The sequence below is a fragment of the Salvelinus sp. IW2-2015 genome, linkage group LG16 (assembly GCF_002910315.2).
Source record: "Salvelinus sp. IW2-2015 linkage group LG16, ASM291031v2, whole genome shotgun sequence".
NCBI classification, from domain to species: domain Eukaryota; kingdom Metazoa; phylum Chordata; class Actinopteri; order Salmoniformes; family Salmonidae; genus Salvelinus; species Salvelinus sp. IW2-2015.
This window is the reverse complement of record NC_036856.1, coordinates 25,527,367-25,541,177: the sequence shown is the minus strand read 5'-3', so window position 1 is coordinate 25,541,177 and position 13,811 is coordinate 25,527,367.

Sequence of the window (13,811 nt, the reverse complement as noted above, 5' to 3'; positions counted from 1 at the left end):
CTGCAACATATCAATAAAATAATATTGACCTAGATTGCCCACTTTCAGTGGTTCTTGAGCAAGCAGCAACATAATGTAGCAGAGCTGAAATGGAGTCGTTTTGTTATTTTCACATGGATCTACCAGTTTGAGGGCTGTATACTCTGGCCTCTAGCTGGTAATTGAAGCCCTCTTGTCAGTTCTGAGTGTGGATTGGCCAAGACCGAACAGTGTGTGATTGGGACCCGGGGGTTGGTCAGGTCACGTTCTCACATTCCCCAGCCATGACAACAATGTTGCCTGTGGGCGGACCACACAACTGTCAATCAGGGGAGGCAGAGCTCTGTTTATCAATATGGTGACTGCATGGGTTCAATGACCCCCTTCTGTGTTCAGAGATATGAAAGATCTGGATATTTGGAGGCAATGATGGGTAAAAGGAAGCTCCATAGTCCTTTCAAACCTGTGAAAAACAGAAGGGGGTCTATGCTAGACAGGTGAAGGGGCAAGGCCAAGGTCATTGGAAAAATGCTGCAGTTGTGGGAGGGGATGCACTGCTGACACAGTCAAATAAGGTGTGTCCTGTCAGATGTCAGACAATGTTTTCTGACTGCGRGACACTAACATCCTTTCTAAACCCATGTAGTGTTTGTCCAGACCACGGGAGGGCGTACAGCCTCTGTACTTATCCAGACCTACTCTGTCTGTTTGAGATGAGTTCAGGTGGACTAACTGGCTGGGTTTCTGTCACGTGAGAGCACAGCTTCACTCACACACAACAGGAGGGTCACCATCAGGACTCCACTCAGTGACTGACCTCGTGTCTGTCTGCAAGTTAACGGTTTTATCGCTGTACAGTCCAAACGTTGCCTCTTTGTCCCAGCTCTGGCAGTTTTCCTTTTTTCTGGGGCGTGAGAACAGAACAGGGCCAGAGCAGCGTCGGGGCGGTACCCGGAGTGCATTGTTCCCTCAGCTTCCTCTTCCACATTCCTGGGCTGATTGGGATCTGGGCCTCCTGCGCTAGGCTGTTGTTCTAACGGGGCGGCACCAGTGACCTGGCCCCTTCCGGACCACAGCCGCCTCCACTGGCCATTGCACTGCCCTGGTCCAGTGATGACCGTCTCACGGAGTATGTTTACATGCACACTAATAATTTGATGTTAAACTGATTATGGCAGAAGGCCGAGTATGACATTAGTCATGTAAACACCTTACTCTACATATCTTAATCGGTGTAAGGTCATAATTGAAGTAAGCCTACGCTGATTGAAACACCTGGTTTTCTAAGTAGTATTTTAAATGAATAGGACATGTAAAGAGTTTAACCTGTGTCCCAGCGGTGTATTTGATCTTCATGTGCCAGCACCGGTAGCGCAAGCCTCACTTTCTTATGCGCGAGTGAAGTGAGTTCAGAGAAACTTATTTTTCMCATACAAACTCTATATGTCTTAACTCTGAATCAAAAAGTCTTTGCAAAAATAACATGGTCACTGTGGTAGATTTTGATTGCTGATTTTCTGCATTTATCAAAAGTCCCAACAGTAGCCTGATTTCAGATGTGCCCATGTAAACAGGATTATCACGGAAATCGTTCTTCTTGAAAGCATGTAAATGTGTTATATTAACCCGACTAACCACAATKATCAAATATTTGTGTTCGTGTAACTGTGCTCACTGTTCACTCAGCTCTCTCTCTCCCTCCATAACATTCTCACTGGGCCTCCCTGGCTGCTTCAGTGGCTTTCTCTCTGTCAATCTGCCTCTCTCCTTTTTTACAAAATAATAAAAAATGAAAGCTGAAATGTCTTGAGTCAATAAGTATTCAACCCCTTTTGTTATGGCAAGCCCGATTTCCGTTAGGAAAATGTGGCGCCGTACATTTGACAGGCAACATTTTTAATTTACCYGACATTTGAGAAATGTACCGGACCCATATGCATTGGATGCGTAACCTAATTAGGGTGTCCGCCCACGGTGCTCAGAATGACAAATCACATTTAGAATATGAGATTTCATATCAACAGAACATGTAAGTCGAGGATGCAACGATGTGTGGTCCTTCCTGGGTCCTTCAGAATTCTGATGTGCACTTTGAGGTTGTTAGAATAAGTGTCCACATTTTAAATTTTCCTCTGCCATCAAGATGAGTAACGAACAGCAAAATCACTTGCCTATGTCAATTTACTAGTACAAACGTTTAGGCTACTTATTCTATTGGTCAGTTTGTCGAGAAATAAATAGCCTATTTCAAACACACTGGGACAGTTTTGGGATGATGGAGCCCGAATTTATACAACCAATAGGCCTAGGCTACATAAAAAAGAAAAAATGTCTGAGTCTGATGCAACAGATCAGAACGTTTAGCTTAAAATGTTGATAAACTATTTCTTAAGAAGAACAGGAAGGCCCGCACAGTTTACGCTCCTAATTCACTGCTTTATTGGCAACCTTTAGATCTTCAGAATCTAGAAACGGAGTTAGAATTAGAAACGGAATTCAGAAACGGAGCTTCATCAGGTCAAACAGACGGACTTGTCACATCCCCAAATATACACATTTCACCGCACATGACGGTTATGTACATGATGCATGGTGGGTGTAGAAACAATTTAAATTCACTTTTGTGCATAGTCAATCATAATTAGAGGTACATATGGTCATAAAGGATTTTATACATACAAATCGGTCCAAATTAAAACCTAGGCAACAGCAAAAAAAACAAGATTACGTTGGAATACCCGCCCATATGACCATTATGTGCAGGACATGTATTTCTTCATATTTAAGCGCAGTAATACTTTTTTTGGTTTTAAAAACATTAGAAAGCATGCTCATTTTTATTTTTGGTGTAAAAATGATTTTGTCTGGTAAAAAATTCTGAGTGGCTGGTTTTATTTTTTTATCTACTTACCCAAGTGGCTGTTGGACCAAAAAGTGAATTTCCACATGAAGCAGAAATTGATTATCCCTTTGATCATGATGAAGTTATTTGTTACAATTTGGATGGTGTATCAGTATACCCATTCACTACAAATACAGTTAACCTTCCTAGTTGTTGGAGAGGAAGCAAACCGCTCAGCGATTTCACCATGAGGCCAATGTTGACTTTAAAACAGTTACAGAGTTTAATGGTTGTGATAGAAAAAAACTGAGGATGGATCAACATTGTAGTTATTCCACAATACTAACCTAAATGACAGTGAAAGGAAGGAAGCCTATACAGGATAAAAATACTCAAACATGAGTCCTGTTTTCAAGAAGGCACTAAAGTAAATCTGCAAAGAATGTGGCAAAGACAACTTTACGTACGCAATACAAAATGTTATGTTTTGGGCAAATCCAACACATCACGGAGTACCACTTCATATTTTCAAGCATGTTGGTGGCTTCATGTTATGGGTATTATGGCTGTCCCCGACAAAAATGATCTTGGTTGACCCAAGAGTAGTCTGTTCTTTCGACCAATCGATTGGTCAAAATTTTCAACTTATTTTTTACATATATAGACACACCCTATGTTTTAAATCAAATCAACTATATGTAGGCCACTGAGCATGTCTGATTTAAGCYCTGCAATTAAAAATGAACACACAAATTACTAAAGAGGGAGCCAGAGATAAAAAAAAATATTTTACCTTTTATTTAACCAGGTAGGCCAGTTGAGAACAAGTTCTCATTTACGACTGCGACCTGGCCAAGATAAAGCAAAGCAGTGCGACAAAAACCGAGTTACACAGCCTAACCAGAAAAAGAAACCCTATTTTAACTGGAGTGCCAAGTTATCGTACCTGATCTGCGTGCCAGCTATGATTTTCATGGAACAGTTTTTAATTTCATTTATAATAGTCTTCATATCTCAATAGAATTTTGAATAACTACATCTAAATGATACATATTTAAAAGTAACTTCTATTGCCAATATGTAAAAATAGGCTACATAAACCAACAAAAACATTGCAGGTAGAAAATCTCCTGATTTAAAAAATAAAATAAAAATCCTGTAAATTACATTAGCTATGCATGGCCAGTCTGCAAGCACTTGCATTGTATCAACTATTGACTTGGTCAAGCCCGGTCGTGCAAGCAAACTTGCAACATTGTATGAAATATTCTTGGCCCTCAGTTTCCCACGCCAGTGAGCCCCAGACAAACACACACCTGTAGACTTTTTTTTTTCTTTTCGCCCCCTGGTTATAAAAATATTTTACAAATAGGTTACATTAAGGAGCTATTGTCATTCTCAATGGATGTAAAAACGGACTTCGTTTATGCTTCTTGAGGCGAAAAATAAGTAATTTGCCTAGTTACAGTTTTGACTTATATCTGCTTGGAAATCTATGGTAAGACTTAAAAATGGCTGTCTAGCAATGATTAACAATCAACTTGACAGAGCTTGAAGAATATTAAAAAGAATGTGCAAATATTGTACAATCCAGGTGTGCAAAGCTCTTAGAGATTTCCCCATATTTAACTTCCGGCGCCGACAGAGATGGCCGGCTCGCTTCGCGTTCCTAGGAAACTATGTAGTATTTTGTTATTTTATGTGTTATTTCTTACATTGTTACCCCAGGAGATTTTTGGTTTTATTACATACAGTCGGGAGGAACTATTGGATATAAGAGCAACGTCAACTCACCACATTACGACCAGGAATACGACTTTCCCGAAGCGGATCCTCTGTTTGGCCCACCACCCAGGACAATGGATCGGATCCCAGCCGGCGACCCAGAACAACGGTCAGGTGTAACAGTATAACTTTAGTCCGTCCCCTCGCCCCGACACGGGCGCGAACCAGGGACCCTCTGCACACATCAACAACTGACACCCACGAAGCGTCGTTACCCATCGCTCCACAAAAGCCGCGGCCCTTGCAGAGCAAGGGGAAACACTACTTCAAGGTCTCAAAGCGAGTGACGTCACCGATTGAAACGCTATTAGCGCGCGTACCCGCTAACTAGCTAGCCATTTCACATCCGTTACACTCACCCCCCTTTCAACCTCCTCCTTTTCCGCAGCAACCAGTGATCCGGGTCACGGCACCAATGTAACAGTATAACTTTAGTCCGTCCCCTCGCCCCGACACGGGCGCGAACCAGGGACCCTCTGCACACATCAACAACGGTCGCCCACGAAGCATCGTTACCCATCGCTCCACAAAGGCCACGGCCCTTGCAGAGCAAGGGGAAACCCTACTTAAGTTTCAGAGCAAGTGACGTAACTGATTGAAATGCTAGTAGCGCGTACCCGCTAACTAGCTAGCCATTTCACATCCGTTACACAGGCTCCGTAGACGGGCGCACCGCTCCCGAGCATACTACTCGCCAATGTCCAGTCTCTTGACAACAAGGTAGACGAAATCCGAGCACAAGTTGCCTTCCAGAGAGACAACAGAGACTGTAACGTTCTTTGTTTCACGGAAACATGGCTCACTCGAGACACGCTATCTGAGTCGGTACAGCCACCTGGTTTCTTCACGCATCGTGCCAACAGAAACAAGCATCTCTATGGTAAGAAGAAGGGCAGGGGTGTATGCCTTATGATTAACGAGACGTGGTGTGATCATAACAACATACAGGAACTCAAGTCCTTTTGGTCACCTGACCTAGAATTCCTTACAATCAAATGCCGACCGCATTATCTACCGAAATATTTTTTTCCGATCATAATCACAGTCGTGTATATTCCCCCCCAAGCAGACACATCGAAGGCCCTGAAATAACTTAATTCGACTATGTAAACTGGAAACCACATATCCTGAGGCTGCATTTATTGTAGCTGGGGATTATAACAAGGCTAATCTGAAAACAAGGCTCCCTAAATTCTATCAGCATATCGATTGCGTGACCCGGGCTGGCAAAACACTAGACCTGCCTGTTATTCTAACTTCCGCGACGCATATAAGGCCTTCCCCCGCCCTCCTTTCGGAAAAGCTGACCACGACTCCATTTTGTTGCTCCCAGCCTATAGACATAAACTAAAACAGGAAACACCCGTGCTCAGGTCTGTTCAACGCTGGTCCGACCAATCTGATTCCATGCTTCAAGATTGCTTCGATCACGTTGATTGGGATATGTTCCGCAGAACGTCAGACAATAACATTGACGAATACGCTGATTCGTTGAGCGAGTTTATTAGCAAGTGCATCGGTGGTGATGTACCCACAGCATCTATTAAAACATTCCCCAACCAGAAACCGTGGATTGATGGCAGCATTCGCGCAAAACTGAAAGCGCGAACCACTGCTTTTAATCAGGGTAAGGTGACCGGACACATGACCGAATACAAACAGTGTAGCTATTCCCTCCGCAAACAAGCTAAGCGTCAGTATAGAGACAAAGTAYAGGCGCAATTCAACGGCTCAGACACGAGAGGTATGTGGCAGGGTCTACAGTCAATCACGGACTACAAAAGAAAAACCAGTCCCGTCGTGGACCACGATGTCTTGCTCCCAGACAGACTAAACCACTTCTTTGCTCGCTTTGAGGACAATACAGTGCCACTGATACGGCCCACTACCAAAACCTGAGTGCTCTCCTTCACTGCAGCCAACGTGAGTAAAACATTTAAAAGGGTTAACCCTCGCAAGGCTGCAGGCCCAGACGGCATCCCCAGCCGCGTCCTCAGAGCATGCGCAGACCAGCTGGCTGGTGTGTTTACGGACATATTCAATCAATCCTTATCCCAGTCTGCTGTTCCCACATGCTTCAGGAGGGCCACCATTTTACCTGTTCCCAAGAAAGCTAAGGTAACTGAGCTAAATGACTACCGCCCCGTAGCACTCACTTCCGTCATCATGAAGTGCTTTGAGAGACTAGTCAAGGACCATATCACCTCCATCTTACCTGACACCCTAGACCCACTCCAATTTGCTTACCGCCCCAATAGGTCCACAGACGACGCAATCGCAACCACACTGCACACTGCCCTAACCCATCTGGACAAGAGGAATACCTATGTGAGAATGCTGTTCATCGACTACAGCTCAGCATTTAACACCATAGTACCCTCCAAACTCGTCATCAAGCTCGAGACCCTGGGTCTCGACCCCGCCCTGTGCAACTGGGTCCAGGACTTTCTGACGGGCCGCCCCCAGGTAGTGAGGGTAGGTAACAACATCTCCACCCCGCTGATCCTCAACACTGGGGCCCCACAAGGGTGCGTTCTCAGCCCTCTCCTGTACTCCCTGTTCACCCATGACTGTGTGGCCATGCACGCCTCCAACTCAACAGTTGACACTACAGTGGAAGGCTTGATTTCCAACAACGACGAGATGGCCTACAGGGAGGAGGTGAGGGCCCTCGGAGTGTGGTGTCATGAAAATAACCTCACACTCAATGTCAACTAAACAAAGGAGATGATTGTGGACTTCAGGAAACAGCAGAGGGAGCAGCCCCCTATCCACATTGACGGGACAGTAGTGGAGAGGGTGGAATGTTTTAAGTTCCTCGGCATACACATCACTGACACACTGAAATGGTCAACCCACACAGACAGCGCGGTGAAGAACGCGCAGCAGCGCCTATTCAACCTCAGGAGGCTGAAGAAATTTGGCTTGTCATTAAAAACWCTCACAAACTTTTACAGATGCACAATCGAGAGCATCCTGTCGGGCTGTATCACCGCCTGGTACGGCAACTGCTCCGCCCACAACCGTAAGGCTCTCCAGAGGGTAGTGAGGTCTGCACAACGCATCACCGGTGGCAAACTACCTGCTCTCCAGGACACCTACACCACCTGATGTCACAGGAAGGCCAAAAAGATCATCAAGGACAACAACCACCCGAGCCACTGCCTGTTCACCCCGCTATCATCCAGAAGGCGAGGTCAGTACAGGTGCATCAAAGCTGGGACTGAGAGGCTGAAAAACAGCTTCTATCTCAAGGCCATCAGACTGTTAAACAGCCATCACTAACATTGAGTGGCTGGTGCCAACATACTGACTCAACTCTAGCCACTTTAATAATGGAAAAATTGATGTAAAAATGTATCACTAGCCACTTTAAACAATGCCACTTTATATAATGTTTACATACCCTACATTACTCATCTCATATGTATATACTGTACTCTATACCATCTACTGCATCTTGCCTATGCCGTTCTGCCATCACTCATTCATATATTTTATGTTTATTTTCTTTTTCCATCCTTTACACTTGTGTGTATAAGGTAGTTGTTGTGAAATTGTTAGGTTAGATTACTTGTTAGATATTACTGCATGGTCGGAACTAGAAGCACAAGCATTTCCCTACACTCTCATTAACGTCTGCTAACCATGTGTATGTGACAAATAAAATTTGATTTGATTGATTTAGACTCACAGCTATAATCACTGCCCAAGGTGATTCTAACATGTATTGACTCGGGGGTGTGAATACTTATTAGATATTTCTGTTTCATTTTCAATAAATGTACTAACATTTTAACCAAAAATATAACCACTTTGTCATTATGGAGTATTGTGTGTAGATGGGTGAGACTTTGTCATTATGGGGTATTGTGTGTAGATGGGTGAGACTTTGTCATTATGGGGTATTGTGTGTAGATGGGTGAGACTGTCATTATGGGGTATTGTGTGTAGATGGGTGAGACTGTCATTATGGGGTATTGTGTGTAGATGGGGGGGGGGGGTCAATTAAATCCATTCTGAATTCAGGTTGTAACAACATGTGGAGGAAGGCACTGTGTCTGCTTTAGTGACATAGTATTGTCTAGATTCGAACAATATTAAAACACAATTATCCCTAATATCCATCACTCCCTTTGGCTGGGCCACCAGTTTTTGGTGGGGATTGAGAGTTAAATTCTTCTGTGAACAAATCACTTGGTTGGACTGAAATCAATAGAACACTATTTTACATAACCCCTAGTCACACCAATGCAACATAGATATTGTGAAGTCCAGGTATTTGTGATTTCAGCATGTTTCCACTCACCATGCAGGGGTTGCTCTTCTTAAAGGGAATAGACAGGGCCTTGAGAGGGATAAATTCCACCAAAAGGCTTCTTCACCTCTGATCAGTGCTCTTTGTGCTGGCAGTGCAGAGCACTCTGCAGGCTGGCCTCTAGTGGGCAGGGCTGCTGCAACAGACTACAAACAAAGTACAGGCCACACCTGCCCTGTCTCTTATTTGTCTGTATCTATGCCACACTGCTGATTTATGCTTAAACAGCCAAATTAGTTATTTAATACTGAATGTAATTGAAAACCAAAATGGAAGAAATATATATGGATGGTACAAAGTGTTTTGACTGAGGTTTGTTTAGGTTTTTATAGTCTCTTGCCTCTCACCATCATGTGCTGTACACTGGGGTGGCACTGAAACATTTCATCATCTCACTGACATGTTCACATGCTGCAGCAAAGGGGTGTGAGCACTTCCTCTAAGAGTGAGATTTCTGTTGGACACACACACAGTGTGGCTGAACTGCAGTGTTTTTAAATTGGATATGGTTTGCATCAGTTTGCTGGCATATTTGTTTGCGTAACATCAGTCCCTGATGCAGTTCTGCTGGTGGAAGTAAGGGGAGTTGCAGGTCATCTTTACTTCCTACTGTGCCAGAACTCTAAACCAAAGGCTCCTCCCTCCCAGAGCCTACTGTACACAAATACAGCTGTCCTCGGTTAACCTCCGAGTAGGCTCTGTACCGGTCTACTGCACAGCTCTCAGAACAGAGGAATTCTGATTCTATGATAAAGGTTCCATTAAGGTTGTTAGCTGTTCTCAAATTGAGGTTTGTAGAGGGTGCTCAGAGGGAGTGGTTCCGTCATATCGATTCACACTGTTGGCTAAACTAAAGCACTCACCATATGTATGGTGATGATGAATCAGCAGAAAATGGCTTTTCTTTGTAAATGCTCTCTAAATGGACGACATAACTCATGTTAAGGCAATTTGTATTGAGTGCAAATATAGCTTTGTTTTTATGTTGGATGTATGTTCACATGCATATTTAGTAGCCTATACTGCATAGTTTGATGTGTGTTCTCTCAGCTTGAGAGCAGAGGTTCTGTTTTTAGAGGAGTTTGGTCATTCAGGTACGAGCTGAGCAGCCAAGCAAAGCACAGTAATATCACCCTGTCTGGCACAAGCACATCGCTCATTCACTCTACATCTCAGAGATTTACTACATCATACAAAATAACACAGTGAAGGCATTGAGGGAGGGGTTTGATGGGTAATTGGAGTGAGAGTGTGTAGCTGGTACCATATGACACAGTTCCCTGGGCGGTAAGGGTTATCGTTATATACAGACGGGCCGGAGGGTAGAGTCACCTCTTAAACTTTCACCTTCGTTCACCTTCTCTCTTCCTTCACTCTCGCTGTCCTCATGCTCTTCTAAGAGAGGTAAACCCAGGCAGGGTGGGTCGGTGTCATCTCTGGTTTAATTGGGTGGGGGCCCAGGCGTGCGTTTTCTCCTATGGAACATGTTCTGGTCCCGCCCCTGAAAGTGCCTGGCACCTGACCTGCCTGGCTCCGCCCACTCCGGATTACATCACTGCTGGGGAAAAGTGCAATGTCTTTTCTTTCTCCCTCTGTGAGCAGACAGGTACTATTTCTGGCTGAGCAAGAAGATTCTCCCCTTCTGAATATTCACTGTAGGGGGATACGACGGACTGATATTACTTCTCTGTACTGAGTTTCAATAGGTCAGACAGGTCATGTCTCTTCACTCTTCTCATGGGTTGTCTGAGGCCTGATTATCGCAATCAATGATATCACTGACTGTAGAGCTACGCAGCAGACAGACAGAGTGGCTGTGACTGTGGAAAACAGCCAGGTAGCTGTTTTGTGTGGGAAAATGTCTCAGGGTGACACAGTGACTGACTGTGTGAATTTGGACTGGGGGCTTGACTGAGTGGGCTAGAGTTAATACTGACAGACATGGAGTTTCTGAGGAGTCTGGTCCCGGCTGTCATATCGGGGGATGTAGGGACGGTGGAGTCTGGGGGGGCGTTGCCCCGGGAGACAGGTCCCCGTCTGCTGCGGATGAAGCGCCTGCTGGCCATTGGCCAGACGACCGAGGAGGACCAGCAGGGTCTGGTGAATACCTCCACTACCAGACCCATCCACTCCAACCACATCAAAGGTACTGACCCGACTAACTGACACTGGGCAGGAGGAGCCCACTCTCTTACAATGACTCATCTATACTTATCTAGGCTACAGAGAGATTTACATTCATGTTTAACGAGTAGCTCTGTTGTAGGTCAAGTACTTGAGGTGGTGTTCAGTAGTCAACACTCAATCAACTTGCTGAGTTGTTTGTTACTGTGTCAAATACTAAAGTGAAACATTGAGCCCATAAAAGGTATGATACTCTCAACTGGTAGTAACTAGTATTATCTTGGCCTTGTAGCAGGTAAACCTTAACATCATCCGCTGCAATAACTTTCTAATGTGATACCAATGAGACATGATCACATGAAATAATCCCAGGAATATAGTGTGGAGGTTGTGTTGTACTGTCAGGTGAAGTACGGCTACTTGTCTTGTGTMTGAGAGAGTTAACATTAGTGTGCTTGTATTGAGGCATCTGGGACATTGACACTTATGGCTGGTAATTTCCAAGGACCTCACCATACATTATCACGATACTCAGGTGCCGGTACAATATGTATTGCGTTTCTCACGATTCTATATGTTTTGCGATTCAATACTGTGATTTTCTTTTTCTTTTATTGCGATTTGATGTTCCAAACATATTGCTCAGCATATGTCCACTATAGAGGGAAAAGAGAGAGCCATGATAAAATTACTTTTGATCAGTCATAGAAATAAAAGTGCTGAAAACAAATTGGCTCCTTATTTAAAAATAAGATGGAGAACAAGCTATGACTTTTGGTGCAGGTACAGCCAATTGCCGCAAAAATAACATTGCGATATTATCAATACGATAGTTTGTCAAATAATATCCTAATAAATATATATATATTATAATATAATACACTGCTCAAAAAAATAAAGGGAACACTTAAACAACACAATGTAACTCCAAGTCAATCACACTTCTGTGAAATCAAACTGTCCACTTAGGAAGCAACACTGATTGACAATACATTTCACATGCGTTGTGCAAATGGAATAGACAACAGGTGGAAATTATAGGCAATTAGCAAGACACCCCAATAAAGGAGTGGTTCTGCAGGTGGTGACCACAGACCACTTCTCAGTTCCTATGCTTCCTGGCTGATGTTTTGGTCACTTTTGAATGCTGGCGGTGCTTTCACTCTAGTGGTAGCATGAGACGGAGTCTACAACCCACCAAGTGGCTTCAGGTAGTGCAGCTCATCCAGGATGGCACATCAATGCGAGCTGTGGCAAGAAGGTTTGCTGTGTCTGTCAGCGTAGTGTCCAGAGCATGGAGGCGCTACCAGGAGACAGGCCAGTACATCAGGAGACGTGGAGGAGGGCGTAGGAGGGCAACAAACCCAGCAGCAGGACCGCTACCTCCGCCTTTGTGCAAGGAGGATCAGGTGGAGAACTGCCAGAGCCTGCAAAATTACCTCCAGCAGCCACAAATGTGCATTGTGCTGCTCAAACGGTCAGAAACAGACTCCATGAGGTGTGTATGAGGCCCGACGTCCACAGGTGGGGTTGTGCTTACAGCCCAACACGTGCAGGACGTTTGGCATTTGCCAGAGAAACACCAAGATTGGCAAATTCGTCACTGGCGCCCTGTGCTCTTCACAGATGAAAGCAGGTTCACACTGAGCACATGTGACAGACGTGACAGAGTCTGGAGACGCCGTGGAGAACGTTCTGCTGCCTGCAACATCCTCCAGCATGACCGGTTTGGCGGTGGGTCAGTCATGGTGTGGGGTGGCATTTCTTTGGGGGGGCCGCACAGCCCTCCATGTGCTCGCCCGAGGTAGCCTTACTGCCATTAGGTACCGAGATGAGATCCTCAGACCCTTGTGAGACCATATGCTGGTGCGGTTGGCCCTGGGTTCCTCCTAATGCAAGACAATGCTAGACCTCATGTGGCGGAGTGTGTCAGCAGTTCCTGCAAGAGGAAGGCATTGATGCTATGACTGGCCCGCCCGTTCCCCAGACCTGAATCCAATTGAGCACATCTGGGACATCATGTCTCGCTCCATCCACCAACGCCACGCTGCACCACAGACTGTCCAGGAGTTGGCGGATGCTTTAGTCCAGGTCTGGGAGGAGATCCCTCAGGAGACCATCTGCCACCTCATCAGGAGCATGCCCAGGCGTTGTAGGGAGGTCATACAGGCATGTGGAGGCCACACACACTACTAAGCCTCATTTGACTTGTTTTATGGACATTACATCAAAGTTGATCAGCCTGAAGTGTGGTTTTCCACTTTAATTTTGAGTGTGACTCCAAATCCAGACCTCCATGGGTTGATACATTTGATTTCCATTGATAATTGTGTGATTTTGTTGTCAGCACATTCAACTATGTAAAGACAAAAGTATTTAATAAGAATATTTCATTCATTCAGATCTAGGATGTGTTATTTTTAGTGTTCCCTTAATTTTTTGAGCAGTGTGATATAATATATATATATATATATAATATATAGTATATATATATATATATATATATATATATATATATATATATATATAAAACGTTAACTGTATAGATTTCTTCACTAGTAACAAGCCACATACGCAGTATGCTCACACATACTCCTATGACCACATGGTATTACAGCCTGACAGCTCTGTTTTGAAAGACACCAGAAAGTTAACAGGAGGATTGAATATGCTTTCCCAACGTTGCTGAGTGGTGTTGTACATGCTGAAATGGAACTTGAGTTGCTGGTTGGGAGTTTTTTGCTTAAAGGTAGTACACGTTAG